Here is a 27,500-nt window from a genome sequence, read left to right as displayed (position 1 = left end):
GCATGACTTCTTTCAGATTTCTTATAAAATACACACATGCACGAAATCTCAGCGTCTCATCATGTCATCTTTTCTCTTCCAGCTGATGTACAGTAAACCAATGAGTCGGCTGACTATTAGACAGGAAAGCAACGTGAAATATTCCACTGATTATTCTGATACTAAATAGCTTCAACAGCTCACTTAATTCATCTGTTGATACATACGTCGGTTCCAGGTGAAGGAATTGAGTCACATTCATAAAATCCGTTTTCATACATCCAGCATGAATGGATCGGGTGTTTTCTGAATAAAATCAAACACGAGCTCACACCTGAGCTGTGAATCCAAGCCTGGTGTTTTATAACACACACGTTACCACTGCTCTGTTCTAACATACATGCTTTAATCACCTGAATGTAACGCTGTAGTTCTACTGTAGATCAAATCAGCACCAACATCCTCGTGAGATTTCATACCGGAACTGGTTTACGTTCATACTACGTCATTTAAACGCTCGCTCCGCATCCTTCCGTCTAGCCGTTAGAAAGCTGTTTAGATTAAATTTGATAAGAACAATACCAAGAAATCAACATTTTTCCTCAGAGCTACAAATAAATATTGAGCAAATATATTAAGTCTATATGTTTTATATATTGTATATATTCAATATTTTATGTATATATATTTTTTAAAAAACAAACAAACAAACAAATAAATAAATAATTGAATTAGAACCTAAAAACAAGCAAACGTTTAAGCAAAATTAGAAAATTTTAACAGCTGTTTCTCACCAAGAGACAAATCTTAAAGGTGGGGTGCACGATGTTTCAAAAATGCTTCGGAAAACTGAGTAGGGCCGACTAACAAAACAAACGTGTAGCCAATGAGCAGAAAGGGGCATGTCTTGACAATATGCAGTGGAGAGAGTGTTCAGTGTGCATGTCTGACATTAGCAGAAAGCGATTATAACACTGTCATGGCGGATACCTGCCGTTACCTCTGCCTCGGGTTCTAGGTGTTGAACGTCGACTTCCGCGTGAAATGGAGCTAAACCTTTCACGGTACAACACACAGTACTACAAAAACATTACCATATTACCATAGTATTACTCACTGTGTTCATTTATTGATAAAAACTATCCCCTGGGCCAGCTGCCCCAGCAGGTTCCACCATAATAGTTGCCCGGGTTACGTATGTACTGTATGTGTGGGCGGAGCTATCAAAACAGGGCTGACACCCATTCGGGTTAGGGGCGTGTTTGTTTTGGTGATTTCAAATGTCAACATTGGCTTTCAAACATCGTGCACCGCACCTTTAAGCTAGTGAAATACATTGAAAGTGCATCTTTAGTGTTATCTTGTTTATCTTGTTTGAGTTAACAAAAAAAAAAACATTTAACGTAAAAAACAGATATTACAAGAAGGCTGGTTCTAAAGAAACATCTACCGATGGACCGAACTTTATCTCTGGCTCTCACTCAAATTTTCTCTCCTTTCCTACTTCCTCACGCTTCCTGTGTATCGCCCGACCCCTGCGGAAGTAGGAAATAATTTCTGATCGGACCGATAGAGAAAGAGAATACGGTAGAGAGAGAAAATACAGAGAAGCAGGAGAAAAGACGGATCCGGAAAGAGAGATAAGGCAATGTACATGGTGTAGGAGAGAAAGCAGGGAGATTCAGGAGATGGAAGAAAAAAGCCTGTCTCTGGTGGGGAGTGAGACTTGTTCAAGGACACAACCGCAGCTCTTTCATGACTGTAGCGATAGAACACTTTCTCTCTCTCTCTCTCTCTCTCTCTCTCTCTCTCTCTCTCTCTCTCTCTCTCGGCAGAGTCTCTGAAGTTCGTTTAGCCCATCCTCTCCAATCGAGCCTCTCCATAATGAAGCTCTTCAGCGTATTACTGCGAGTACTGACAACATCCTCCACGCCACTCAAACCAAGCGTGAAGAAGCCGGGCGTCTAAGTAACTCACTCGAGGCAGGTCATTTCACACTGAATCATCACGGACGTTACGCAAGGCTCTTAGCAACCGAACAGCATTAGCAAGTCAATATTGCCCTGTGCCCTTCATAAACACTTCCACTGGGGAATTAATGTGGTTTAAAGAGTGAGCCACTTCAGTGATTGTATGGCACTATATGGACAATCTGTGTGTGTTCATCAAAAGTTTCACTACTTACAGTATGTAACTTGTGCAGAAGGAAAGAAGTGGAGCAACAAAAGGTTTAAAACGCTGCAACATCGCAACCAGCGTCATCACGGCGTCGACGTCTCACGGGATGTCACGTGTATGAACGCGCGATTACCTCGGAGTTCACTTTCTCAAAATATCGGTTGTCTATTTTAAGACTTATTAAGGTTCCCGTCTCTTTTGTGTCTGGATGCAACGCCCCAAAAATCTAGGTTGGATCTCAAAACCTCCTCCCTCTGGACTCGCTCTAAAATCTCGGTTTCTCTGCACAGTGGGTGCAGTTTAGGAGTTTATTGCTGTGACACCGCTACGTTACGTTGCTACTTTTGGTGGCACTTTTTTTATACTTAAACCACAAATAATACATTTTCTATGAAGTGCACAGAAAATTGAAACAACTGTCTATTTTGAGTTACTGAGTTTTTGAAAGTTGGGTTTTTGAAAATGACTGACAGTATAAGAGTTTTTTTCTCTGGAAAAAACACACCACACACACACACACACACACACACACACACACACACACACACACACACACACACACACACACACTCTTTTGGCCTTTTGGCTTAAACATCTGGTCCCTGCAGACATGCTTGGGCCCCTTTTTGCCATACACCTGTTCTCCAGGTGATGTAACATTTCCACATAATTTCTCCTACCACCGTTATGTGGATGACACACAAGTCCTCTTTTCCAGGTTGACACATGATGACATGATATCATCATGTCTGCCAGAAAGCTCATTTTGGAAGGCAGCTTGTCACCTAAATCCGACTTCCCTAAAGAAAGACCGAGCTGCTTTATATTGCTGGAAACACAAGATCTTGATCTCCTTGATCTCCGCTGGAGAACACACTGACTCATCAGACCTTCTGACAGTTGTCTGATGCTTAGTTATGGTACAAATCTATCTTGTAGTCTGTCTCTGTACAACAACCTGGAGGATTCTACCATTTTCCTCCACGATTGATCAGTCTGAATAATGCATCAAGTTACAGCACTGTTGAGTTTCCTCCACGGGCTTCTTGGAGCTGCCCACATTCGATTGAACCCTTTTTACCTTTGCACTGTACCTGTTCGTCTTCAGTATAAACAAAGGGAGTATTTCTAAAAATATATATTATTTTATTATCATCATTACTTTTTTTTATTACTTTTACTTTTTTTTTTTTTTTTGGAACTTCCCCATAAATGCACGTATTTCTTTCTTTTCCTTTTTTGGGCTTGTTCTACATTATGCCATTATTTCTTTTTTCCTCTCTCTTTAGTTCTTATTTTTTACACCTTCTTCCCTTTCTCTTCTCTATCTCTACCCCCTATTCATTAATACTTCCTTCAGAAATACTTCCTTCCTGTAATTTCCTTCCTGTAATTTTCTTCCTTTTTGTACTTTCTTTCCATCCATCCATCCATCCATCCGTCCTGGACTTCCTTCATCTTCCCCTAGCTGTGTATTTCCATCAGAAAAGGTGAATTTAGGTGATTATCCGACACCTTTTGTGTCTCCGTGTCGATCATATTCAAGTACACTGTTGTGTAAATGAGAAAAAATATTTGTTTTAAAAAAAATAACCGTTTCTGATTTATTGTTTTGCGACCTAGTAGGCTCTATAAAAACAATATATGAAAAAACTACAAATTCTTAAAGTCCTGACTGTCTACTTTCATATGGACTTCATTTTAACCATCACTTTTGAGTGAGTTGTGACAAAGACATTCGATACCGAACACGGACACAACAAAAACACGCTCAATTGTTTGGATTTGGAAAAAAACCAACAACATTTTCCCGACACATACCTAATAATAAGGGGGGCACGGTGGCTTAGTGGTTAGCACGTTCACCTCACACCTCCAGGGTTGGGGGTTCGATTCCCGCCTCCGCCTTGTGTGTGTGGAGTTTGCATGTTCTCCCCGTGCCTCGGGGGTTTCCTCCGGGTACTCCGGTTTCCTCCCCCGGTCCAAAGACATGCATGGTAGGTTGATTGGCATCTCTGGAAAATTGCCCGTAGTGTGTGAGTGTGTGAGTGAATGAGAGTGGTGTATATGAGACGGTGTATCCTGCCTTGATGCCCAATGACGCCTGAGATAGACACAGGAAGTTCGGATAAGCGGTAGAAAATGAATGAATGAATGATACCCAATAATACTGGCCAACATCTGTTTCAATAGGTATCGAGCTTGGCTTGACTGAACCCCCTTCAAAGCACAAGCAAGACTCTTCTCCTGGCTCCTAATTAGTTAACTGATCTCCTTGAGACTTGTTTGTAAGTGGTGACTTTGTTTATTGGTACCTTAAAGGCTCCTCAGTACTAGCATTCATATTTGCAAGCTGAACAAATCCTAAATTCATTATCTAACTCAAATGTACTTGCCCAGAGTTATATTACGGTTGCCAGGAAATCTTAAAGGTGGGGTGTACATTGTTTGAGAAATGCTTCAGAAAACCGAGTCGGGCCGACAAACAAACAATCGTGTAGCCAATGAGCAGAAAGAGGCGGGTCTTGTCAATATGTGCCGGAGAGAGTGTTCAGGGCGCATGTGTGACATTAGCCGAAAGCAATTGAAACACTGACATGGCGAATAAAAACAAAAAGCTTACGATAAGGCAAGAAGCAGGACGGGTTAATATAGGATCAGCTTTCCAGCGCTGGAGAGAACTGAAGGAGCAGGAAGGCCTGAGATGGACCGCCAGGGCACTTTTTTCCATCTCGATAGGTGAGTAACGTTGGTTTTGCTTTGTTACACAGAACTAATATATGCCTTTGTCCTTTACATGATTATGCTTGTGTGTCATTTTTGCTTGTTTGTTTATCTACAATCGTATTGTTCTTCCCTTATATGATATGATAAAGACACATTTCTTTCCTTAGTTGCCTGGGTTACGTATGTATGTGTGGGCGGAGCTATCGATACGGGGTGGGACCTGTTTGGGTTAGGGGCGTGTTTGTTTTGATGATTTTAAATGTCTACATTAGCTTTCAAACAACGTACACCCCACCTTTAATAATCAGTCTACATTAAAAAAAAAAACATCTCTAAAGAGGTATACAATAAATCAGGATTTTCTTTGCTTCGATCTCTTCTGGTATAAAATAATATGTCTGTTTATTATTTAAATGCTGACGAATACGAAGCTAGATTTTTTACATAATCAGAATCCAGGTGTAATATTTAAAGGTATCTGAAACCCCCGAACATGCACACACAACCCATTTCAGTCTGCATGCTGAGTATGTGTGTGTGTGTGTGTGTGTGTGTGTGTGTGATGCATTTTTATATGTCTTTAAATTCTCCTGTGGTTTCCTCCTGTCACTCCAACTCCGAAATGCTGCTTTCTGATGTATGTGCGCTTGTAATCTGTGTTCCTGACAACCACATGCACGGCACACACCTCAAACCTGCAGTGAATGAAATCAGGCCACGGTGCTGCTACAGCAGAGATGATAAATATGAGGGTGGATTACTGCAAGACTTAATGTGGTTGGGATCTGAGCAAGCGAGAAACTGCATCGAGGAGAGTCAGTCGTAATAATCAGATTTACGTTCGCACACGCACGCACGCACGCACGCACGCACGCACGCACGCACACACACACACACACACACACACACACACACACACACACACACACACACACACACACAAAAACACACATGCAGTAGGTTGAGGAGAAGGAGGGGACATACTTTTGTAAGACTTGAGTTTGGTAAGCTATAGCCGTTATCAAAAAAATGCTGGCTGATACATATTTCACGACAATACAACACACACACACACACACACACACACACACACACACACACACACACACACACACACACACACACACACACACACACACACACACAGCCATAGCAGTGACCTCTCAATAACAGTATCTATTTTCCTTGTTGCTAACATGCTACCGTGAAGGTCACATGTTTTGTACCTTTAGTACATATCTTATATCCTTTAAAAATAATTGAACCATGTGGTTTATGTGGAAGAGGAAGAATAGGGCTTTCCTCTGGATGTGTCTGGTTTCACATGTTTCAGAGGAAGCAGGTGTGAGAATTCACCATCCCTCGAAGGTGGCTCGTTGTGTGACAGGAAATATATCAAATATAAATATATTTATAAATAGCTTTATAATAAATATAAAAAATAATACATTTTGTTTCAGTGATTAGCTTTGGCTAAGACACCCAGGCTAGGCTGTGTTAGTGTAAGAGCTAGCTACAGTAGTTAGCTAGGCTAGTCAGCTTTCTTTTTTCTGCTTATCTAAGACTAAAGTCATGATAAAACTAATCAAATACGTATGAGCATTAAAAGACATGATCAGGACCTTCTGTTGTCCGTATGTCTGTTTAGTGTTATCGTTTCTCTTTCTGCTGCTTTATTTCAGCTCTCTTAAACAATCAACCCTTAAAAAAAGCCTCAAAATATCACTCTGCACGCAAGACTCGATTTGTATGCACTTTCAAAGTGAAACAGCTAGATCTAATTAGTGATAAATGGTGTAAATGAGGCATTTAATGGTTTAAGACAAAAAAGGGAACAACGCTAATGGGTTGTAAATTCTGGCATAAACATCCTAATATGAGGAACAAAGCCTGTAGGGTAAGTCACGGAAATCTAACGGAACTACAATTTAATTTGTTTTAAACGACAGTATATTTAAGAGCCCAGGAGTGTCTAAGAGGACATGTTGTTATGTCCTTACATAGCGGTAACGTTTAAAAACAAACTCACGTTTGTGTCGTCTTTGTCCTCGGTGAATTACCCTGCCTCAGTGGTACAGCTAGAAATGAATACCTGATGTGTGCATTCATCTTAGATGGCTGACAGACATTATGGTGACAAGCAGCCATTAATCAGATTCCACCTTCTACCCGGTCTTTTTACTCCACCGAATTTCTGTTACGTATTCAAAACATGCTGTACCGTAAGGCTGAGCAGAAGAAAATCGCATTAAAAGCGCATTGCAATTTGATTAAAGATCGGCATTTTCATAAAACAGCACATCCTTTTTCCTCCTTATTCACTCTGACCGATCAGCATGTTGCGATGTTGTATCACATGACCTACAAGACACGTTCCTAATTACGCAATTAACGATTGAGAAGAAGGACTCGTAGCTATACGTGCTTTTATTTACAACTGTCAATTTATTTATCGGGGGACACGGTGGCTTAGCGGTTAGCATGTTTACCTCACACCTCCAGGGTTGGGGGTTCGATTCCCGCCTCCGCCTTGTGTGTGTGTGTGTGGAGTTTGCATGTTCTCCCCGTGCCTCGGGGGTTTCCTCCGGGTACTCCGGTTTCCTCCCCCGGTCCAAAGACATGTCCGTAGTGTGTGAGTGTGTGAGTGAATGAGAGTGTGTGTGTGCCCTGCGATGGGTTGGCACTCCGTCCAGGGTGTATCCTGCCTCGATGCCCGATGACGCCTGAGATAGGCACAGGCTCCCCGTGACCCGAGAAGTTCGGATATGCGGTAGAAAATGAATGAATGAATGAATGAATTTATTTATCTAGCTGTTAAAATCACTGCTTTCCTTTAAACATTGGGGGAACATGGTGCTTACTGCAAGCTAATGATTCAAGTTTTATTTCAAATTAGCAGTTATTTGAGCTCAGGGTTTTCGCTCAGGAGAGGTAGGAAATTGGCGTTACCAGCTTTAACACCTTTAATGTAAGAATCAAAGAAACTGAAGGAGAATCGAGTGTTTCTAAAAGTAAACAGTGACATCAAACCTATTTCTGCTTTCTGAGAAGCCTCGATTGCTTGTTCACATAATCATCTAAAATTCAGTGTAAGGTTATCAACAGAAGGAATAACACACGTCTCGTACCGAAAGCCTGATTGAAAGTCCTGACTCATTTTAGATCAGATTCCCAGCCAGAAAAACTCATTTATTTGTTTACGCCGATTGAAAATGTACTTGTAAAAAAAGGATAAAATTTGTTCTGCAACTTTGTTAAGCACAAACAACAGCTCTAATTTGGAGTAAATTCACTTTTCACTGGAAAATACAGATTAGACTGATCTGGGTGGGAGGATAATTATATAGTCAGGGATGCAATAACTCAAAGCTCTAATCCAGCAAAGGCAAAGAGCAAACACTATTCAATTATTTTTAAATGATGGAATGATTACACACTGTGAATATTCATTCACAGCCTCGTATTCAGGAAGTGTGCAGGTTGATATCTATAAATCCAATCAGTTTTGATGATTAATCGTCCTACATCGAGCTTACACATTAGAGAAAGAGGCTCGACAACACGCTACAAATTAAAACCACACACACACACACACACACACACACACACACACACACACACACACACACACACACACACACACAGCCACAGCCTCTTCACAAAGGTCACATTGAATCCAATCCATTCGTTATAACTCACAGAGCCAAAACTGATAGGGCTGATCACTCAGACGCCCATGCTGCTGTCGTTTACTCCGGGGTGTCAGCCGTTCTATTCAGCGCAGCCAAAAGAAGTAGCATTTCGGTGCATTTTGTCAGGATGCCTGCTGTGTTTTATGACACGTGGTGATCTCTAACAACTCAAATTTAAGTAAGCCTTTTCATCGGTTTCTTGGATTCAAGTAAATCTGTTGCTCGGTGTATAACTACAGTATGCATTAATATGAAATATGATTAGGAATACTGACACAATCTTGGTGCTTTCAGATTTCTAATAAAAGATATGTATGAATCTTATACCTGTGATCGATCACAACAGGGATCTCTAGATCTCCCTACAGATATTACACTACAAGCTGAACCATGTCACAGTCACAAATGTCCATTATATGACATGATGGTATCTATATAATATGGACACTAGTTAGGACTCTCCCTGATTTTGTTGGTAGGCAAAGAAGCATAAAGCAATAAATAAATAAAGAGAGAGAGAGAGAGAGAGAGAGAGAGAGAGAGAGAGAGAGAGAGAGAGAGAGAGAGCCTCATGCAACTATCCTTATATAACGTGACTCCTGTTATAATCTAATATAACCGGTCAGAGACCTAACTCATCCTTAAAGACTCTTTAAGAAATTAAAAAAGGTTCTTATGCATTTGTCTTAAATGTTTTTTAGCCAGAAAGACAATTAATGTCCAAATCGTTTACCCTCATCACCTCAGCTCCGATTCACATTCATTTCATAAACATTTTTTAAATATATTTACGTCATTTTTGATCGATTTAACATGTTGATTTAAGGTGTGTACCTGGACCGTAGGGACGACTCTTGTACCTTTATTTAGCTTTAATTGGACAAGAGTACAAAGTTCACATTTCCAGGAAAAAGATACAGTAAAGCTTGAAAGACAGGTACAGTACATGATCATAGCATCTTTTTTTCTTCTGACAGTGTATAAAAATTCATTCCGAGAATGATTCGTTTGTTACGCCCACCACTGTAACTGAATAATCCTGATCACAAACCCCACTTTGTGAACCAACAGCACAAAAAAATATATATATTTCCACCGTTCATTTTAAGACTTAACGTGATGCTATTAAAATAACCTGTAAGTACTGAAAGTTCTCAAATTAAAAGTAGCTTAGGATACGATAAGATAAGATAGATAAGATAAGATGAGATAAAATGACTTGAAATGAAATGTTTCTGCACCATGAGAACAAGAATAGAATTGCCAAATAAATATAAATACCATTAAGGTCCTGATTAACCAGGATCATCTTCACGCTAATAAACTCATCCTGCTGCAATCTGAGCAACCGTTTCCATCGCAACGTTCCTGTAAACCAAACAATCCTCTGATGGGACCTCAAGAGACTCCATTTTTTATTTTTATGAAGTGGGTCAGATGGATAAATCCTCGCCTAACCTATTTATTATATAGCTCCTTCATTCAGTCTGAAAGTGTGTTGTTTTCTTTTGCCTATTGAAGGTTATATTCTATTTTTAGACCCCTTTATAGATTCTAGGATGTCCATCGAAGAAATTGCTTAGGTCGAAACTTTCATTATGTGTGTGTGTGTGTGTGTGTGTGTGTGTGTGTGTGTGTGTGTGTGTGTGTGTGTGTGTGTGTGTGTGTGTGTGTGTGTGTGTGTGTGTGATTGCGTATATGGAAATGAACAGAGATGAAAGTGCCGCCCTTACCTCGGATGCTCCTCTCTCTACAGTCCCTGCCTTCAAGCAGATGGAGGCGCGCTGGATTTTTTTTTTTTTTCTTCTTCTTCTTTGTATGTCGGTCCTGTTAAAGCTCTGTCAGCACGAGCACCACGGTATTAGCACAAGCCCGATGTGAAATCTCCGGCTCTTCTCTGTGGGTCTTCACTACAGCCGTATTTGAAGCGCCCTACGCGCCTTTAAAGCTCCGCCCCCTCTCGCCATTTAGAGGTACTCATTTACCAATCAGCTCTCTGTACTGGCTTGTCTCCTTCAATCACGTTTCAGGAGGCGGGCCTGGGTTTTATCTCAGAGCGATGATGTAATGGTCCTGATCTCAGGTCGGGCGCTCCTGCGGCAAAAACACACAACACACACACACACACACACACACACACACACACACACACACACACACACACACACACACACACTTATCAGTAGGTCATCCTCCAGCAAAAAACCTCTCCTGATTATTTATTTATTTATTTATTTATTTATTTATTTATTTATTTATTTATTTATTTATTTATGACATCACCACTGATGGGAAAACTAAACATTAGCCTCGTTACACAAACTTATGTCATAATCACAATGATTCAAAAGCATTATATTCTATTAGACTCTCTGGAATAATCTAAAAAAAAAAATGGGTTGCTGGTGTGATGCCATTCAGGGGACATGCTTAGCTGACATTTTTCAACTTTACAGTAACTGGACCTTAAGGACCAACTTTCACTGACTTTTTAGGGCCACCGAACATCTGAAGTCTATGCTAGGGGTTACTGGACACGAGGCAGGAATACACCAGTTCATCACAGCATACAAACATTCAAACCAAGAGTCTTGGTGTAAATAATAATAATAATAATAATAATAATAATAATAATAATAATAATAATAATAATAATAATAATAACAGGAATATATATTGTTATTATTCATTATTTAATAGTATTTAAAAATATAATTATAATTACAATAATAATAATAATAATAATAACAATAATAAGTACTTTTATTGTTATTATTATTATAACTATTATTATATTTTTATATAGATACTATTATATTATTTTAATAATAATTATTATTATTATTGTTGTTGTTGTTATTATTATTATTATTATTATTATTATTATTATTATTATCACTGTATATTGTCACTGTATTGTTTTTAAATGCTGCATTTTTATTTGTTTATTTTTCATCTGGTCAAATGTACTTTTATAAAAATTTATATTTTATTTTATTTTCAAATCCCCCTTTTGACCCTATTCTGTATAATTCTATTCATATTCACTGCATTATTGTACATGTGACCAATAAAATGTGAATTTTGGATTATTACTGAGGTAAATAAGAAGGTGTATTTTTGTCTTCCTTCTATGGCATATAGTACTAAGCTGGATTAACGGGATAGTCAGGTGATTAACTCATCTTAAGTTCATAACGGTCTGTAGAACCTTCAGATTCTTCACTGTTTAAAAATCCTATTCATTTCAAATGTCTACGATCTTCCTTATAGACATCTAGGCAAATTTAGTTCACACATTCGACCAGGTAACAAAATTAATCACGCATCTTTTTGTTTTTTTCCAGGAGCAAAAATGTACCATTTGTCACTGTAACTCAATGAAGTTCTTTAAAATCTTCAGTTTTAAACCCAAACTTCTCGGCTCTAGTCCCGGAGACCCCGGAGGCCCTGCAGAGTGGGAACATTTCCCTACTGCAAACACACCTGATCCCACTGATCCGCTAATGATCAAGCCCATAATGAGATGAATCAAATGTGAGTCACATGTGGGAGAAGGGAAGAGCTTCAAACTGTGAAGACCAGCGGGTGAGATTTTCTGCCTTTAATTATCTCAGCATATTAAGCAAAAAAAGAATAAAGCAGCAATTAAAGTGTGAAGCAAAAAAAAAAAAGCTTTCCTCAGGCCTAATAACACTATTCTGTAGCAGGATATAATAATCCTGTGTAGCAGTGGTGCAGGAGGTGAGAATCCATGTGTGTGTCTGTGTGTGTGTGTGTGTGTGTGTGTGTGTGTGTGTGTGTGTGTGGAGCGTAAACCTAAATCTCATGAGTATAAAAAAAGATTAAACACCATAACATCGAAGTGTTTGCAAATCACAGCCCATTCATTAAGCCAACATACAGTATGTTGATTAGAGGAGCTTAGAGTGGGTAAAGATTTAATGCCAAAAATCTAAACATGTGCATGTCTCTGAGTTCAGCAGAAAGAAGGACGTCATTGGTATTGATGTATATAAAAGTTAATAAATCACTTGTCCACATAAACATCACTGTTAGCGTTCGGTGTTGTTAAATTCTCAAATCTGATTAGTCAGAACTAGAGCTTTAATGATGATGATGATGAAGATGATGATGATGCAATGATTCAAATGTCAGGCTTACGTACAGTATATTAATCTCATATTCTCAAGGGTTTGTGTCCAGTTGTTCACTGAAGAATAATGTATACATTTTGACATGTTGAAGTTGTTTGTTTATTTATTTCTTTGTATGTTTATTTTTGTAAGGAGATATTTATGTAATTTACATAATTTAGGGAAGGAGTCTCCAGTGTTACAGTGCTTTATAGCAGTCAGGGATAGAGTTAGCTAGTAAGAGGTAACATGGGGGGGGGGGAGAGAGTTTGTTTGTTTTTGTAACTAAATGTAACTATAAATGGATAAAAAAAATATGAGTTTAAAAAGTCATTGTTTTGGTATAATAGGCATGAAGCACTTCAGGACAAAATAATCAACTTCACTGTACTTTGCATCACACCATCATCATCATCATCATCATCATCATCATCATCATCTTTTTTTTTTTTCTTTTTTTTGGCATGTCCCTGAGTGTTTGATTCCTTATGTCATGTCGTTATGTCATGTTGTCAATTATCAGACTGTATCTGACTGCTGACTGTAGCAAGGACATTATTCATTATAACACCCTCTGGTGTTTATAACAGTTTATGATCACACCATACAGTGTCACCCAAATGAGGACGAGGTTCATTTTTGAGTCTGGTTCCTCTCAAGGTTTCTTCCTCTTCCATCTAAGGGAGTTTTTCCTCACCACAAGTGCCTCAGACTTGTTCATTAGGGATAAACACAAACACATTTAAATATAAGTCTAATATTAATCTTGAACATGTGTATTATATTGAGGTTTGTATATAGTAATATTAAACCTTTTGTGTTGGTTTAGATTTTTATCTCTTAAAAACACCGCCCCTTTTTTCTGCAATACATTGATGGGGCAAATTCGTCTAAAAAAAAGTGTCCGCTTTACTGTATTTGCTCGCTATTTAGAGTTCATCACCTGGATCTTTTCAGCAGATTCTGTATGCACCGTGTCTCAGAAATGTGTGTGATAGGAGACAGAAGAGCCAACGTTGGAGGCTCTGTGTCGAGAAACCCAGCCAGGATTCATTACGCTTCATAATTATGTAACAAAAAAGACCTGTGGAGATCACACTGCCTCTCACACTGCCTCTCACACTGCCTCTCACTCTGCCTCTCACACTCCAGCACACACAGTCACGTGTCTTCACATTTGGGCTGAATATAAATTCCTTTTGATTCATGGAGTTTGTTGGTGACATACAAAACTAAAAACACTATAAACCGCACTATAAATTCTATCATTATGTGGATCTTTGCGAGGGAAATAAATGATTTTGTTCATGTTATTAGAATAGAATAATTGTTAAAAAAAAAAAAAAAAAAAGTTTAAAGAATCATGTTCTTAAAAAAAAGATCTTTAGAGTGGGTTGTGTGATGAAACCCTACGTTTTTCTGCATTATTTATTTCACTGTGGGTGTCAGGAAAGTGTGTTATTCTTCTACACAATCTCCATTTCAGTCTTTTCAAGTATGCCAAAGTTTAACAAGTGATTCTTCTAGAAAAAAAAAAGGATTCTTTTCCAATTCATTCACTTTTCACTCGACTTATCCTTGTTTATCCAAGAGATATATCTTCAAATGATTTTTATAAAGACGTTCATCTAAAACTCAATATATACAAAACTCACAAGTGATGTTAAAAGGTTAAACAGTTTGGAAATAAAACTCCAGAAATAAAAGATATAAAGGTCCGAATAAATTAGATTTATCATCTGTAATTGTCCAGTTTTTAAAATTAAACTTTGTGAAATTTTGTGGCTATAAGGAGGTCCTAGAAATTTTATTTACTCTAAAATGGGTTCCTTTTTTTGTGACCAGGAAAATATATATATATAAATCAATTAAGGAATTAACAATAAGTAAATATTTGTATTAATATTAATAAAAATAACAACAAATATTTCAACAAACAACAATAATAATAATTAGTATTATATAATAATTATTATATAATACATATTTATTAATCATTAAATTAATCTAAATCAAAATAAATAAAAAAAGATTTATTAATAAATGAACTTTTTAAAGAAGTAATTCTTTGTCATCTTTATCTTTAAAACTGTAGACACTGTCATGTCAGTGTGACGTGGCTTGTTCTCCTCCTGCGGTTACAGAGATGTAAAGGATCAGATGTATTGATCCAACCTAAATGGAAGAAGCACTGAGTCAGAAGAGCAGCTTAGATGATGATGATGATGATGTGTTCATGCACTTAAACAATTTCCCAGCATCCTTTCATTTTCAAACAGAAAAAAAAAACCACGAGCATATCGGAACGCTCACGTAGCATCAGATCCGGTCTCGAATATAATCCTTACAGTACAAAATGATCTGAACCCTGAACTGGTGATGTTACAGTTAATAAAACACAGCTGAATGAGCTCACTGTGAGTGCAGAGACGATGACGAGCTCATGAGCTCAGCTTAGACCCTGTATGTAATCTTTGACCTTTACAAATAAGAGTCAAAACAAGCATTTGTACCATCATACGATATAAAAACAGGATTGAAAGTTGACCACAAACAAAATCCTTTTATTGACTCAAAGGTAGAGCTGAGTAAAATTAGTTCCTGATTACATTTGTATATTCTACTGCTATCAAATCCCTTTTGTGTCTTTGACTAATAAATAATCAGGACTCTCTCCGGTTGGTCCGAGTCATAGTGAGACATTTTACTGTGTAAACATCCGCTATACTGTTGGATGAACCTTCTATTTACTGCACTGTGTCACTAAAGTTAAACGAACATGCCATAAATGTATAGACACCACCATCACCGTATCTTGTCTTATAGTGTGTTTGAACATGCTGTAGTAATTCAGGAGAGATGAGATAAGCAGAACGACAGAGAAACGAGCAGAGGAACGAGCAGAGAAACGCTCGCTGTGGTTATGAGGCACAGATGAAGCCATAACTCCTAATGAGTGTCACCGCGCCATGGGCCGTCTGCTCCCACCAGCTCGTTAGGGCGTGACTTTGATAAAATAGGTCACTGGGATTCAGCACGAGGTAAAGGACAATGCGCTGGTGGAGTGACAGAGAAAAGAGGGGGGGAAAAGGGAGACGGAAAAAAAAAGAAGGTGGAGAAAGAGTCAGGATCCTGATTCACACCGAGGGCAATGCAGAGCTATTTTGAGGCCTAGGTTCAATTATGAATATGAGCTACAGCATGCAATGAAAAAGACTGGCTCAGCACATCTCCTCTGAGATTTCTTTCTCTCTCTCTCTCTCTCTCTCTCTCTCTCTCTCTCTCTCTCTCTCTCTCTCTCTCTGTGAGAAGGTCGGCGACTATCCACAGCACACCTTCTGCTTCACCTCGCAGGAACCAGCCGCCCAAACTAAAGGAGATTGGCGTTAATTAACTCTGTATTCGTAGGCTTTTCCATGACCTGTTCAAAAGCAAGAGTCTAATTATGGCAGGAAGGACAGACGTGCTCGTTAGAGAAGGTTTTAAACCGGCTTGCCGACTAACTAGATTTCCATACGGACTTAAGAGAGAAAGGTCTTCTGCTTTGGCCTCAATCCTTAACATGAGCGTGGCTCGTGTAGCTTGTTAGGTTTTGACGACTTTCAGTAATTAGCCCTCATCCTCATCTAAATTATTCCTGGTTCAGTTTGTTTGACATGAAAGCGACTAGGAAAAGATAGCAACATCCTGTGGTTACAAATGTTGGCTTGAAGAAAAATGTAAAGCGTAATTTCTCCATAGAAAACAGTGGAATTTATTTATTTAACAATTTAGAAATGTTACTCACAGATCCGTTTAAAGTCACATTAGTATTATTCTATCTTTCTGTTCCACCTAGTGGTCAAAGTTGGAATTGCAATTTACACTAATAGAAGACAATTGGGGCAGGAATCCTGCTGCCCCTTCTGAGAACAGGAAAAAAAGTTAATAAAGGTTGCTAAGGTCATAATTTTTACACACAACATTGCTCTGGCTTAAAAACCCGATATCATTAAACAACCTAAATTCTTAATAATCGGAAATATTTTCGCAAACAAAAGCAAAGTGAGTGTAAACTATGTGTCTATGATGTATAGTAACATTTAGTGTATTTTGTATGATCCAGTGTGAAAACTGCCTTTATTGTGGAGTGGAACATTTTCCTTCATCAGAAATACATAGAACTAGAAGGTCATCGTTTCCAAAGCGTACCCAGAAAAAAGGTGAAAATTTTCCAACTTTTTATGTAAGTTTCAGGACTTTTTTTCCCCACAGTAGTTTTTATAGTTTTTTTAACCAGTTGTTTCATTTTAAAGTGAGTGATGCACATAAAATAAATCAATTTAAATACACTATTATGGCTACGGCAACCTAAACATACTGTAGATAACTGATCATGTTAATATTGGTGATAAAGCATAAAGATGTGAAAAAGTCACTACATTGTAGTCTTAAGCGCCTTTTGACGCTCTTTCTTGACCCGATAATTAACTCTAGGCTTAAAGAGGTCATGAAGTACAGTTCCAAAATTCATATCCACAACATATTGAGTTTTTGGACTCGTTAGCTCGGAGGTTGTGTAATTAACATCTACAATATTAGCACTATCCAAAGCTCCAAACATACAATGGCACAAAGATGTGACTTCTGTAAGCACGCTATGAATTTTAATGGGTTCAGTGTACAAATATATGTAAATGCAGTATGATATCTAATGTGCAAATCTGGGCTTGGCACCAGACTACAGAAGAAGCAGCATATGTTGCTGTGTCTTATATGCGAGTAAGGAGAAGCAGCTTAATCTCTCACAGGTGGTACCATAAACAGAGAGCCAATAGGCAGGTAATGAGCCGTGAGCAGGATCGTCATCAGTCGGCCGGCAGGTTAACAGCAATTAAAGCCGCAACGTGCATCACAACACAGCGTCCGTTCGGTTAAAATACAGATCAGTGACCTGTGAATACACCAATCTCTAATGTGCCATCTGCATCCCGATCAGTTACGCTACATATCACGAGCCCTCAATCACACTATCACCACATCCCACAAGTTTCAGACAGGAAAATGACACAAAGATACGAGTTTAATCTGTACTTTAATCTACCCGGTGTGTTTCTCAGCCAAACCCAGAGGTCAGCTCGGGCTGTAAAGCTCCATGTGAGCTGATTGAATTGTTACAGGAATTGAATTGTTTTTTTAAGCTTTTGCAAAATAATTATTAAAGATAACGATGTCTGTAAATTCATTAAAACTCAGCTAAAGACGTGAGTTCATCATATTAATATATTCCATCCTGGACAGAAAAGCAATTGCACCGAGAGGAACATGTGGAATGCGACACGGAGACGGTGTCACTTTTCATTCATATTGGATTGTCTTTAAGTCTGTTCTATTTAATCACAAATATTTAACAGATCAACATGATTAAGCTGAAAAACGATAATTTCAGGCCTTTGTTTACAGCCACATCCTTGACGAAGACTATAATTAGACAGTGATTGCAGTTTGATGTTACACAGCTACAGTACAACGCACTGATGATGGGTGGTTTTTGGTGAGCATGTTTGTCTTCTGAGGTCAGAGGTTTGAGATCTGCCTCTGCTGTGTGTGTCCCTGCACTTTGCTTACAATAACATTATAACAGGAACAAACTCGTTTCACGGATGTTGCATGACATGAAATGTAACAATAGGTAAAGTAACAAAACTTTTATTATCTGGAGATCTGTATACTTCAAATACGATGCCACAGTCATCCACAACAGGAGTCCAAGAAAGCTCCTAAAGAGTGAGTGAGTGAGTGAGTGAGTGAGTGAGTAGAGGAAGGGACTTAAGGAAGTTGGGATGGATGGATGGAGGGAGAGAGTGATGGATCGATAGATAGATGAATGGGTGGTAGGAGAGAGAGGGGGGGATGGATGGATGGATGGATGGATGGAGGGAAAGAGAGAGAGGGATGGAGGGATGGATGGATGGAGGGAGAGAGACATGGAGGGATGGATGGATGGATGGAGGGAAAGAGAGAGAAATGGATGGATGGAGGGAGGGAGGGAGGGAGAGATATGGAGAGGGAGGGATGGATGGATGGATGGAGGGAAAGAGAGAGAGGGATGTATGAATGGAGGGATGGAGGGAGAGAGATAGGGAGAGTGAGGGAGGGATGGATAAATGCATGGATGGTTTAATGAATGGATGGAGGGAGGGATGGATGGGAGGAGGGAGGGAGGGGGTAGCAGCAAGTAAAGACAAGTAAGTACAGATGAAACACTGTACTAAGTCACACCTCAGTGTATGTCTCCACCCTGCCGTACCTGAGAGCTGTACAGTCTAACGGTCAGGGGGACAAAAGACTTCCTCAGTCTTGTAGTAGTGTGTGACAGAGACAGCAGTCTGACACTGAACACACTCCTCTGTCTGCTGAACAATCTGTAATGAAGATGGTGGGTGTTGTTCAGGATGGACATGGAGAAGCATACGGTGTTTCCGCTGTCAATCAAAGCAACACTAGCTAATTGTACCTGTAAATCAGATCAGATCACGTATGAGGAAGAGGGCGGACGTCGCTTTTTAATTTACGTTCTAGTGTTTCGTGGTATAAGTAAAATATAACAGGAAATGAATCAGTGGTGAAATGAATCATGTCATTTTTGTTTTGTGTCTAAATACGTTCTGCACATAGCTAATACATTATTCTATAGATTATGTTCTCCAAATACATGGCTGATATACATATCATCTCCTTTTTTCTGGTTAAACAGGACTTGCCTGCATGCTCCATGTCTCCTGGGAGAAAATGTAAACATGTTAGAAATGCAGACGAAGACCTCGTTTACAACGGAGCGGAATCAGAAAACACACAGGAGACAGAGGTGGAATATTTATCACTGGATATAAACATGAGGATGTGATAAACAGCACACGCAATAAAGAATGGCTGTAAATGTATGCAAATTAGGAGAGGAGCCTGTGCAAGTCTAACAGAACTGAAACCTAATAGAGGAACGGCGTTTATTCTTAAAGGGACGGCTAAAAGTTTGGGCTGCTGGATTCATCAGTTATGTGCTGCATAAACACCCTTCTCTCTCTCTCTCTCTGTCTCTCTCTCTCTATCTCTCTCTCTCTCTCTCTCTATCTCTATATCTCCGTCTCTCTCTCTCCGTCGCTCTCTCTATATATATCTCTGTCTCTCTCTCTCTGTCTCTCTCTCTATCTATCTATCTATCTATCTATCTCTCTCTGTATCTCTGTCTCTATATCTCCGTCTCTCTCTCTCAGTCACTCTCTCTCTCTCTACAGTATATCTCAGTCTCTCTCTCTCTCTCTCTCTCTCTCTCTATCTCTGTCTCTATATCTCCGTCTCTCTCTCTCTACAGTATATCTCAGTCTCTCTCTCTCTCTCTGTCTCTCTCTATCTCTGTCTCTACATCTCCGTCTCTCTCTATATATATATCTCTGTCTCTCTCTCTATCTATCTATCTCTCTCTATATCTCTGTCTCTATATCTCCGTCTCTCTCTCTCAGTCACTCTCTCTCTCTACAGTATATCTCAGTCTCTCTCTCTCTCTCTCTCTCTCTCTCTCTCTCTCTCTCTCTCTCTCTGTCTCTATATCTCAGTCTCTCTCTCTCTCGGTCTCACTCCCCCCCCACTCTCTCTCTCCCTCTCTCTCTCCCTCAACCGCAACATTCGCCACAAACACGACAGACGCAGTCTTTCATCATCCTACTTCTCTCTCTCTCACACACACACACACACACACACACACACACACACACACACACACACACACACACACACACTTTAACTTCCAGTGGAATAACAGGCGAGTTTGCTGAAGTGTCGTGGGCTTTTGTTAATCAGAGCGCTGTATTAAAGTCTTACTGTGGCGCTGCTTTAATTAAAATCTCCCCGTCTCACACCCCAGAGGCAAGCAGCTCCCGAGGATGGATCACACACCAAACGGAGACTCCTTCAGGGAAGTGGATTTGCAGTGTGTATCTTCTATTCCGCAATTTTATAGGGCACAGAAGAAGAAGAACTGCTATTTTATCGTGTTTTTTTTTTTAAAATTACGGCACTACACGATGACATGCTCCCAGCTGCCATTTGCTATCACATCATTCATTTATTAGATAGTCCATGTGCTGGGGTTGGGTCTGTTCTGTGTTCACCATGGAGACGATTCCACACCAGAAGGTAGTGGCCTAATGGTTAGAGAGTTTGACTCCTAACCATAAGGTTGTGGGTTCGAGTCTCGGGCCGGCAATACCACGACTGAGGTGCCCTCTTAATACATCTGATGCATTTCATTTCGGGGTTTCATTACACATGTATACACACGTATCTTCCCGGGTCGGGGTAAAATTCCCACCCCTGCCTTGTGAGTGTGGAGTTTGCATGTTGTGCCTATGCTTCAGTTGTTTCCTTCAGGGTTCTCCGGTTTCCTCCCAGTCCAAAGACCTCTAAATTCTCTTTAGTGTTTGAATGTGTGTAATCGTGCCCTGTAATGGGTTGACACCTCGTCAAGGATGTCCCCTGCCTTTTGCCCCGTCTCCCATATGATTTTTTTTTTCCCTATGAATTTTTTTGCTGAAGATCTCAATCAACATAAGAGCAATGAAGTAAAGGTTGTATGAGTTACAATACACAATGTGTAAACATGAAGATATGTAAGTGGTGTTCAATTATTTATTGCATTTCTACTTTTATAAATGTTAAGAATGCTTATACTATTGTAATACAGGCTTTTATTCTGTCCTGGCTTCCTGATGAGCTGAGTAAGATGTCATATCCTGGTAGGTGTCTTTACATATTGTGTTGTATATAACACCAAGTTATAAAGTTTGTTCCTGCTTGAAAGGTCAAATGAAAGAAATCTAAATGGAGTATAACAACTCGGGGAGGGGTTCGATTCCCGCCTCCACCTCTGCATGTTCTCCCTGTGCCTCGGGGGTTTCCTCCGGGTACTCCGGTTTCCTTCTCCCGGTCCAAAGACATGCATGGTAGGTTGATTGGCAGCTCTGGAAAATTGTTCGTAGTGTGTGTGTGTGTGAGAGTGTGTGTGCCCTGTGATAGGTTGGCACTCCATCCATAGTGTATCCTGCCTCGATGCCCCGATGATGCCTGAGATAGGCACAGGCTCCCCGTGACCCGAGAAGTTCGATAAGAAAATGAATGAATGAGGCTAATTTGAAGTATATGGAGTGACGTTCTAAAGGTTTTGCTTTTTTGTGTGGTTCATGTTGTCCTCATGTGGTGGCACAAGTGGTTAAAGCTCTTGGATGATGGTCATGTTGGCATGCAAGCACCAGCAGCAAGCACCATGCTGCCCCTGTTGGGCCCGTGACCCTTAAGCCTTCCTGCTCCTCACTGCAACATAAGAAAAACTATCATCTGGCGGCAGCCAAAAGTTTTAAGATCCGAGTTTTTCCTCGTAACTTTCGCCTCCGATTTGCATGACTTTGGAGTGTCGGTGTTGTTAAGTGTTATACATACACAATAAAACCAACATGTACGGAATATTTTCCCTTCTAATCTCTGACATGTTAAACCTTCACCACAATAAGAAAAAATGAAGAGCTAAATAGCAGGATCAGGATCAGGATCTTTCTTCAGGATGAAAGGTCTGGATGAGTCTCGAAGACGTCGACGAAGTTTCTCAAAAACTGACACGACTGCTCGTGTCCAATCAGAACAAGACCCTTTGCTTTAAGTCTAAGCTTCCTGAACAGACACACACACATGTAGAGGGCACAGATATTCACACCCTCTTCACTCAAGCCCACTCGGAAGGGATTTTTATTCTAAACAAATACAGGATCTCGCACGTACTAAAAAAACAACAACAACAACAACAACAACCACATAAAGAACAAAATAGTATTTTATTTCCTTTTCTTTTCAATATATTTGCTCCATATTTCTTTAGAAAACATGATTAATATCCATAACATACACACAAACCAAGTAGAATGTGCAGATTAAAAATAATCTCGTCTCTTTCCAGTAAATATAGTATCGTATTTGGACCGTTCTGAAAAATAAAGGCCCCTTGGTCCCTTTTGATAAATAAACTCCCAGAGAGAGGGTCTCATCTGGGAAAGGGAGGCCAAGAAAGAGATCTGAAATCCATGTCCCACATTCAGTCAGGACTAAGTACTACAGAAAATTCAGACACTATTTTTGTTTTTGTTTTTTTCTCCTCGAAACACAAAGACGTCCCAGCACGTTAATCGATACTAAACCATTTAATAGCAGAACAGTTTAAAGAGGGGGGGAAAAAAAAAAAATCAAGTTCAGAGACACACCTGACAACAGCGCAAAGTACAGGATGCTTCAGGAACTTGTAAAAGACTTTTTTTTATATATATATATAGATGTATAGATGTATATAAAAAGCTTTAACAGTTTTGAGCCACCCACAATTTGATTTTGATACCTCAAAGAAAAAAAAAAGAAAAAAAGAGAACAAACTCCGAGCAATATCCAAAAGCAAAGAAGTCTACGCTTATCCTCACCTACGGACATTTGATCAGCAGTAACTCCTCACAACAAATGGCAAAGTTTGAGTTCATACGAATCTTTGCTGGTATTTAAAAATTGGATACAAACAACCTGACTCTTTCCTTTCCATACAAAAAAAACGGTCCCAGACCTGCAGGACTGCCTGTTTCAACATGTACATCAACTGTTCAATAAATGGCTTTTTGTGTGTGTGTGTGTGTGTGTGTGTGTGTGTGTGTGTGTGTAGAAGATGTGTGCCCACTTGCATAAAATTTGAAAGTACAACAACATTAAGCGCATGCTGGTAACAATTTTGCACAATTAAAACTTGCACAAATACAATTTATACACAATTTTGGTTCAAGTTTAAAAAATAAAATAAAATAAAAATAAAAACGGGGGGGAAAATATCGTCCTATAATAGACTAATATTTTTGTACATTTCCTACCATACAATCAGTTAACGAAATCTTTTAATATCCATTTTGAAAAAGCAAGAACGGATCTAATCATGGAACTTGAACGTAATAACGGTAAAGTGCTGATTTGATGTTTCATCATGATGGTAATCGTTGAAGACCACCTCAGTCGTTTTTTTTTCCCTTTTTTTTTTTTTTTTAAAAAGACAACATTCAATATTAAGGCCTGGCTCTTTTTCACATGGTGCTCAAGGGTACAACAATAAGCACTTAAACAGTCATCAGAGCTTCGAGATGTACAGCATTGATTGTATTAGTTTTAGCTACAGGATCTCTGACCTTGCCCATGGAGAGATATCTGCACTGAAGGTTTCAGCTCCAGCTCTCGGTTATTTATCACCACCTGCTCTGCTGATCCAAAGACACTTCCAGATAAAAGAAGATACAACCGAGTTAACTGCCTTTTATCAGATCTCACGTCATCCAATCAGCACAACGTTTGAACCGAGGAGCTACAGCTGTCCGCATTGTGCAATCGTGGCAGCTTCTGTATTTGCCTCTAAACTTTATGTATCTGAAGTCGCAGGACAGGAATTACATCATCATCTGGATGAAGCTTGATCAGCACAATAAGCTGATCAGAAGATTTTATTATCTTGAACAGATGTGTAAGGTTTGATCAGCTGGACACAGTTCGACTGGCTCCATTAACAGAACAAAATGAGCTGCTCAAACAGCTGGACCGACTTTCGGCAGCACAAACAGCTGGACCGACTTTCGGCAGCACAAACAGCTGGACCGACTTTCGGCAGCACAAACAGCTGGACCGACTTTCGGCAGCACAAACAGCTGGACCGACTTTCGGCAGCACAAACAGCTGGACCGACTTTCGGCAGCACAAACAGCTGGACCGACTTGCGGCAGCTCAAACAGCTGGACTGACTTGCGGCAGCTCAAACAGCTGGACCGACTTGCGGCAGCTCAAACAGCTGGACCGACTTGCGGCAGCTCAAACAGCTGGACCGACTTGCGGCACAGGATTTGGCTGAACAAAGAACAGCTTCATCTGCTGGAGGTAATTTCACTGAATTGCTCGACTCCATCAACTGTATCAAGTCTAATAAGCTTGATCAGCTCGACAAAATGTAAACATCTCTAACAGATGGATGAGATCTGATCAGCTGGACAGTGTTTGATTCCCTTGATTGGTTGGTCGCAGTTCGCCTGAATCAATTAGCTCAATGTAGCCTGACAAGCTCAAATGGATGCAGTTTGATCAACATAATCAGACATACAATCAGTTTGATTGGCTGGATGACATTTGATTTGTCAGTCAGCTGGACCTGCTTGAACAGCTGTTTGATCAGCTTGAACAGCTGGACGGTGTTTGACCAGCTAAAACAGCCGGACAGTGTTTGACCAGATTGATCAGCTTGAAGAGCTGGATAGTGTTTGTTCAGCTTGAACATCTGGATAAGTGTTTGACCAGCCTGAACAGCTGTTTGATTAGCTTGAACAGCTGGATGGTGTTTGACCAGCCTGAACATCTGGAGGTCATTTGACCAGCCTGAACAGCTGTTTGATTAGCTTGAACAGCTCGATGGTGTTTGACCAGCCTGAACATCTGGAGTTCATTTGACCAGCCTAAACAGCTGTTTGATTAGCTTGAACAGCTGGATGGTGTTTGACCTGCTTGAACAGCTGTTTGATCAGCTTGACCAGCTGAACCGTGTTTGATCAGCTTGAACATCTGTTTGATCATCTTGAACATCTGGACGGTGTTTGACCTGCTTGAACAGCTGGATGGTGTCTAATTATCCTGACCAGTGTGTTGGTCTCAATAAATCCAGCAAAATACTCAATCGGCTGGATCAGGTGTGACTGGATCAGAGTCGGAATTGAAATCTTCAGAAATGCAGATCTTATGAGAACATAGAGGCAGCTGGTTTAAACACAAGCAACAGCAGAGCAAATTAGCATTTACAAAGCTTCAGCAAAATTTACAATTAGTCCTTAACAGCTCTGGTAACCTCCCCCCCCCCCAAAAAAAACCTCACTAATTACTCTTCCACTGAAATTTCACAATTAGGTCAAAACGATACAAAACAAAGACGCTTCGATCGCCTTCTGAAAAACTTTTCCTCATTCCGAGAAAAGTTGCAATCAGAAGCAAAATCATGCATAAAGAACTTTGTCCAGTCATGAAGATGTACAGTCTAACAGATTTCTATATAAAACTCCGACTTACACCACAATGGTAAGAAGTATGGCTTTTCTTCTTTACACCAAATCGAGGGATGGAATAAAAGGCTGATTTTGGAGTACTGGGTACACAGCATGGCGTCCGTGTATCGATGGGTGGGGAAGGGAACAAGCTTTTTAAGCCATTTTAAAAGGAATGCAGAACTTTACAAGAAGATGTGCAGAAGGTCCACGTTCAACTTGCTGTAAAACACATAGGTTTTTTTTTCAGCTTCCTGTAAACATACCGCAGTTCATGCATTCGTGTTTTATCTAAAATATTAAACGCACCATCGATGAGGACAAAATCATTAACGATCACAGTGGCAAATCAAATATTGCAGTCGTATTACTTGCCCAAACGACCTTCTGAACGCAAACCAACAAAGTGCTGTAATGGTGGTGGTGGTGGTAGGGGGGAATAATTTAAGTGTGAAATGGCTTTTATCACTTCATCAGTAACGAGTCTGGTAAAGGTTTCAGTGTACATTAACAGTACTAAATAAAAAAAAAATAAGATAAAATTGAAGAGCTCGCTATGGTTCAGTCCAGAATGAAACAACGCGTCTGCAATCCGAGCCCAACTCGAAAGCGACATCCTGTCAGGTTTCATAAGCTTCTAAATCCTAAAATCTGAATTTCATGATGAATGTCTATGCAAACCGAGGCACGAAATCAAACCTGCATCTGAGACTTGGCATCGGTATGAATCTGATAGTGAGGCGTGGTGTGTTGTGTCGTGTCGTGTTTCAGACATGACGTTCCCAGAATACAGGAGCGTGAAGCACACACTGTAAAATATACGTAGATCTTCCAGATGAGGCACAAAACAACAGCACTGCTTCGACAACTTAATCGAACAGTTGGAATTTTCGTTTAAATTACACAGAAACAAACAAACAAACAAAACGAAGACAAAAGTGCAAACAAAGTGAAACAAGCTGTTCAAACAATTGTTTTTTTTTTTTTTTTTTAATCCTGCTGATTTACTCAAGAGACCGGATTTGGCATTCGAGTAAAATTTTACTGCCTGTTTCACAGGATCAGAAACAGATGACAGGACAACGACGATCGCTTTCTGAGCTAATAGTTAGCATGGCGTTAATAACACAACAGCTAGTGAGATGCTCACGAGGCTGACGCTACAGAACTGAAAAAAGTAAAAAGTAAAAAAAAACAATAATGATCCTCATTTAAGAAATGAGTCGATTTTGTTGATGAAGTTCTCGGGACTTGTGCTTCGGTACGTCTTTGTACTGTGCACAAAAGGCCAAGTGAAACATTTACACGTGCCGTGCCTTAGCTCTTAAATCACACTGATTTATTTTCCGGACTGTAAGACGCACCCTCGTAAATACCGTGGGGGGGAAAAAACCACGTCGTCTAATATGTCTTGTTCCTTTGTCAGGTTTTTATTTAAACACTGGACTGTGCTGTGTGTTACAGACAATAAGGCAAATCTGTGACTTAGTTTAGTGCCTGAAGTTTGTGCCTACTTTGATTAAAGTGTTTCCTGTTTTCGCAGGAAATAAGTGCTTTTCAATTCAAAACTAATTCACTTTTTACCACAAGCTCTATTAGGTATCAGCTGCCACATTTTTAGTTTTTATTTACAAGTTTGACGTTCGGAGATTTTTTCCTCACAAAAA

At 39.7% G+C, this 27,500-nt stretch overlaps 1 protein-coding gene across 2 annotated transcripts in view; it reads right to left on the bottom strand.

Moving 5' to 3' along the window:
* si:ch211-180f4.1 (uncharacterized protein LOC100144405 homolog) overlaps positions 1–27,500 on the bottom strand; it is a 48,725-nt gene that overhangs the window by 17,864 nt on the left and 3,361 nt on the right. Inside the window, exon 2 of one of the 2 annotated variants that reach the window (XM_027151319.2) lies at positions 10,310–10,670. The gene's annotated coding sequence lies outside the window, so the exon portion shown is untranslated. Of the gene's footprint in view, positions 1–6,913; positions 7,236–10,309; positions 10,671–27,500 lie in introns of those variants that run through there. The other variant, XM_047823125.1, reaches the window with a different exon arrangement.

The sequence above is a fragment of the Tachysurus fulvidraco genome, chromosome 14 (genome assembly GCF_022655615.1).
Source record: "Tachysurus fulvidraco isolate hzauxx_2018 chromosome 14, HZAU_PFXX_2.0, whole genome shotgun sequence".
Lineage (NCBI taxonomy): Eukaryota > Metazoa > Chordata > Actinopteri > Siluriformes > Bagridae > Tachysurus > Tachysurus fulvidraco.
Note: the sequence above shows the minus strand (reverse complement) of the source record. Positions and strands in the feature narration are given on the sequence as shown.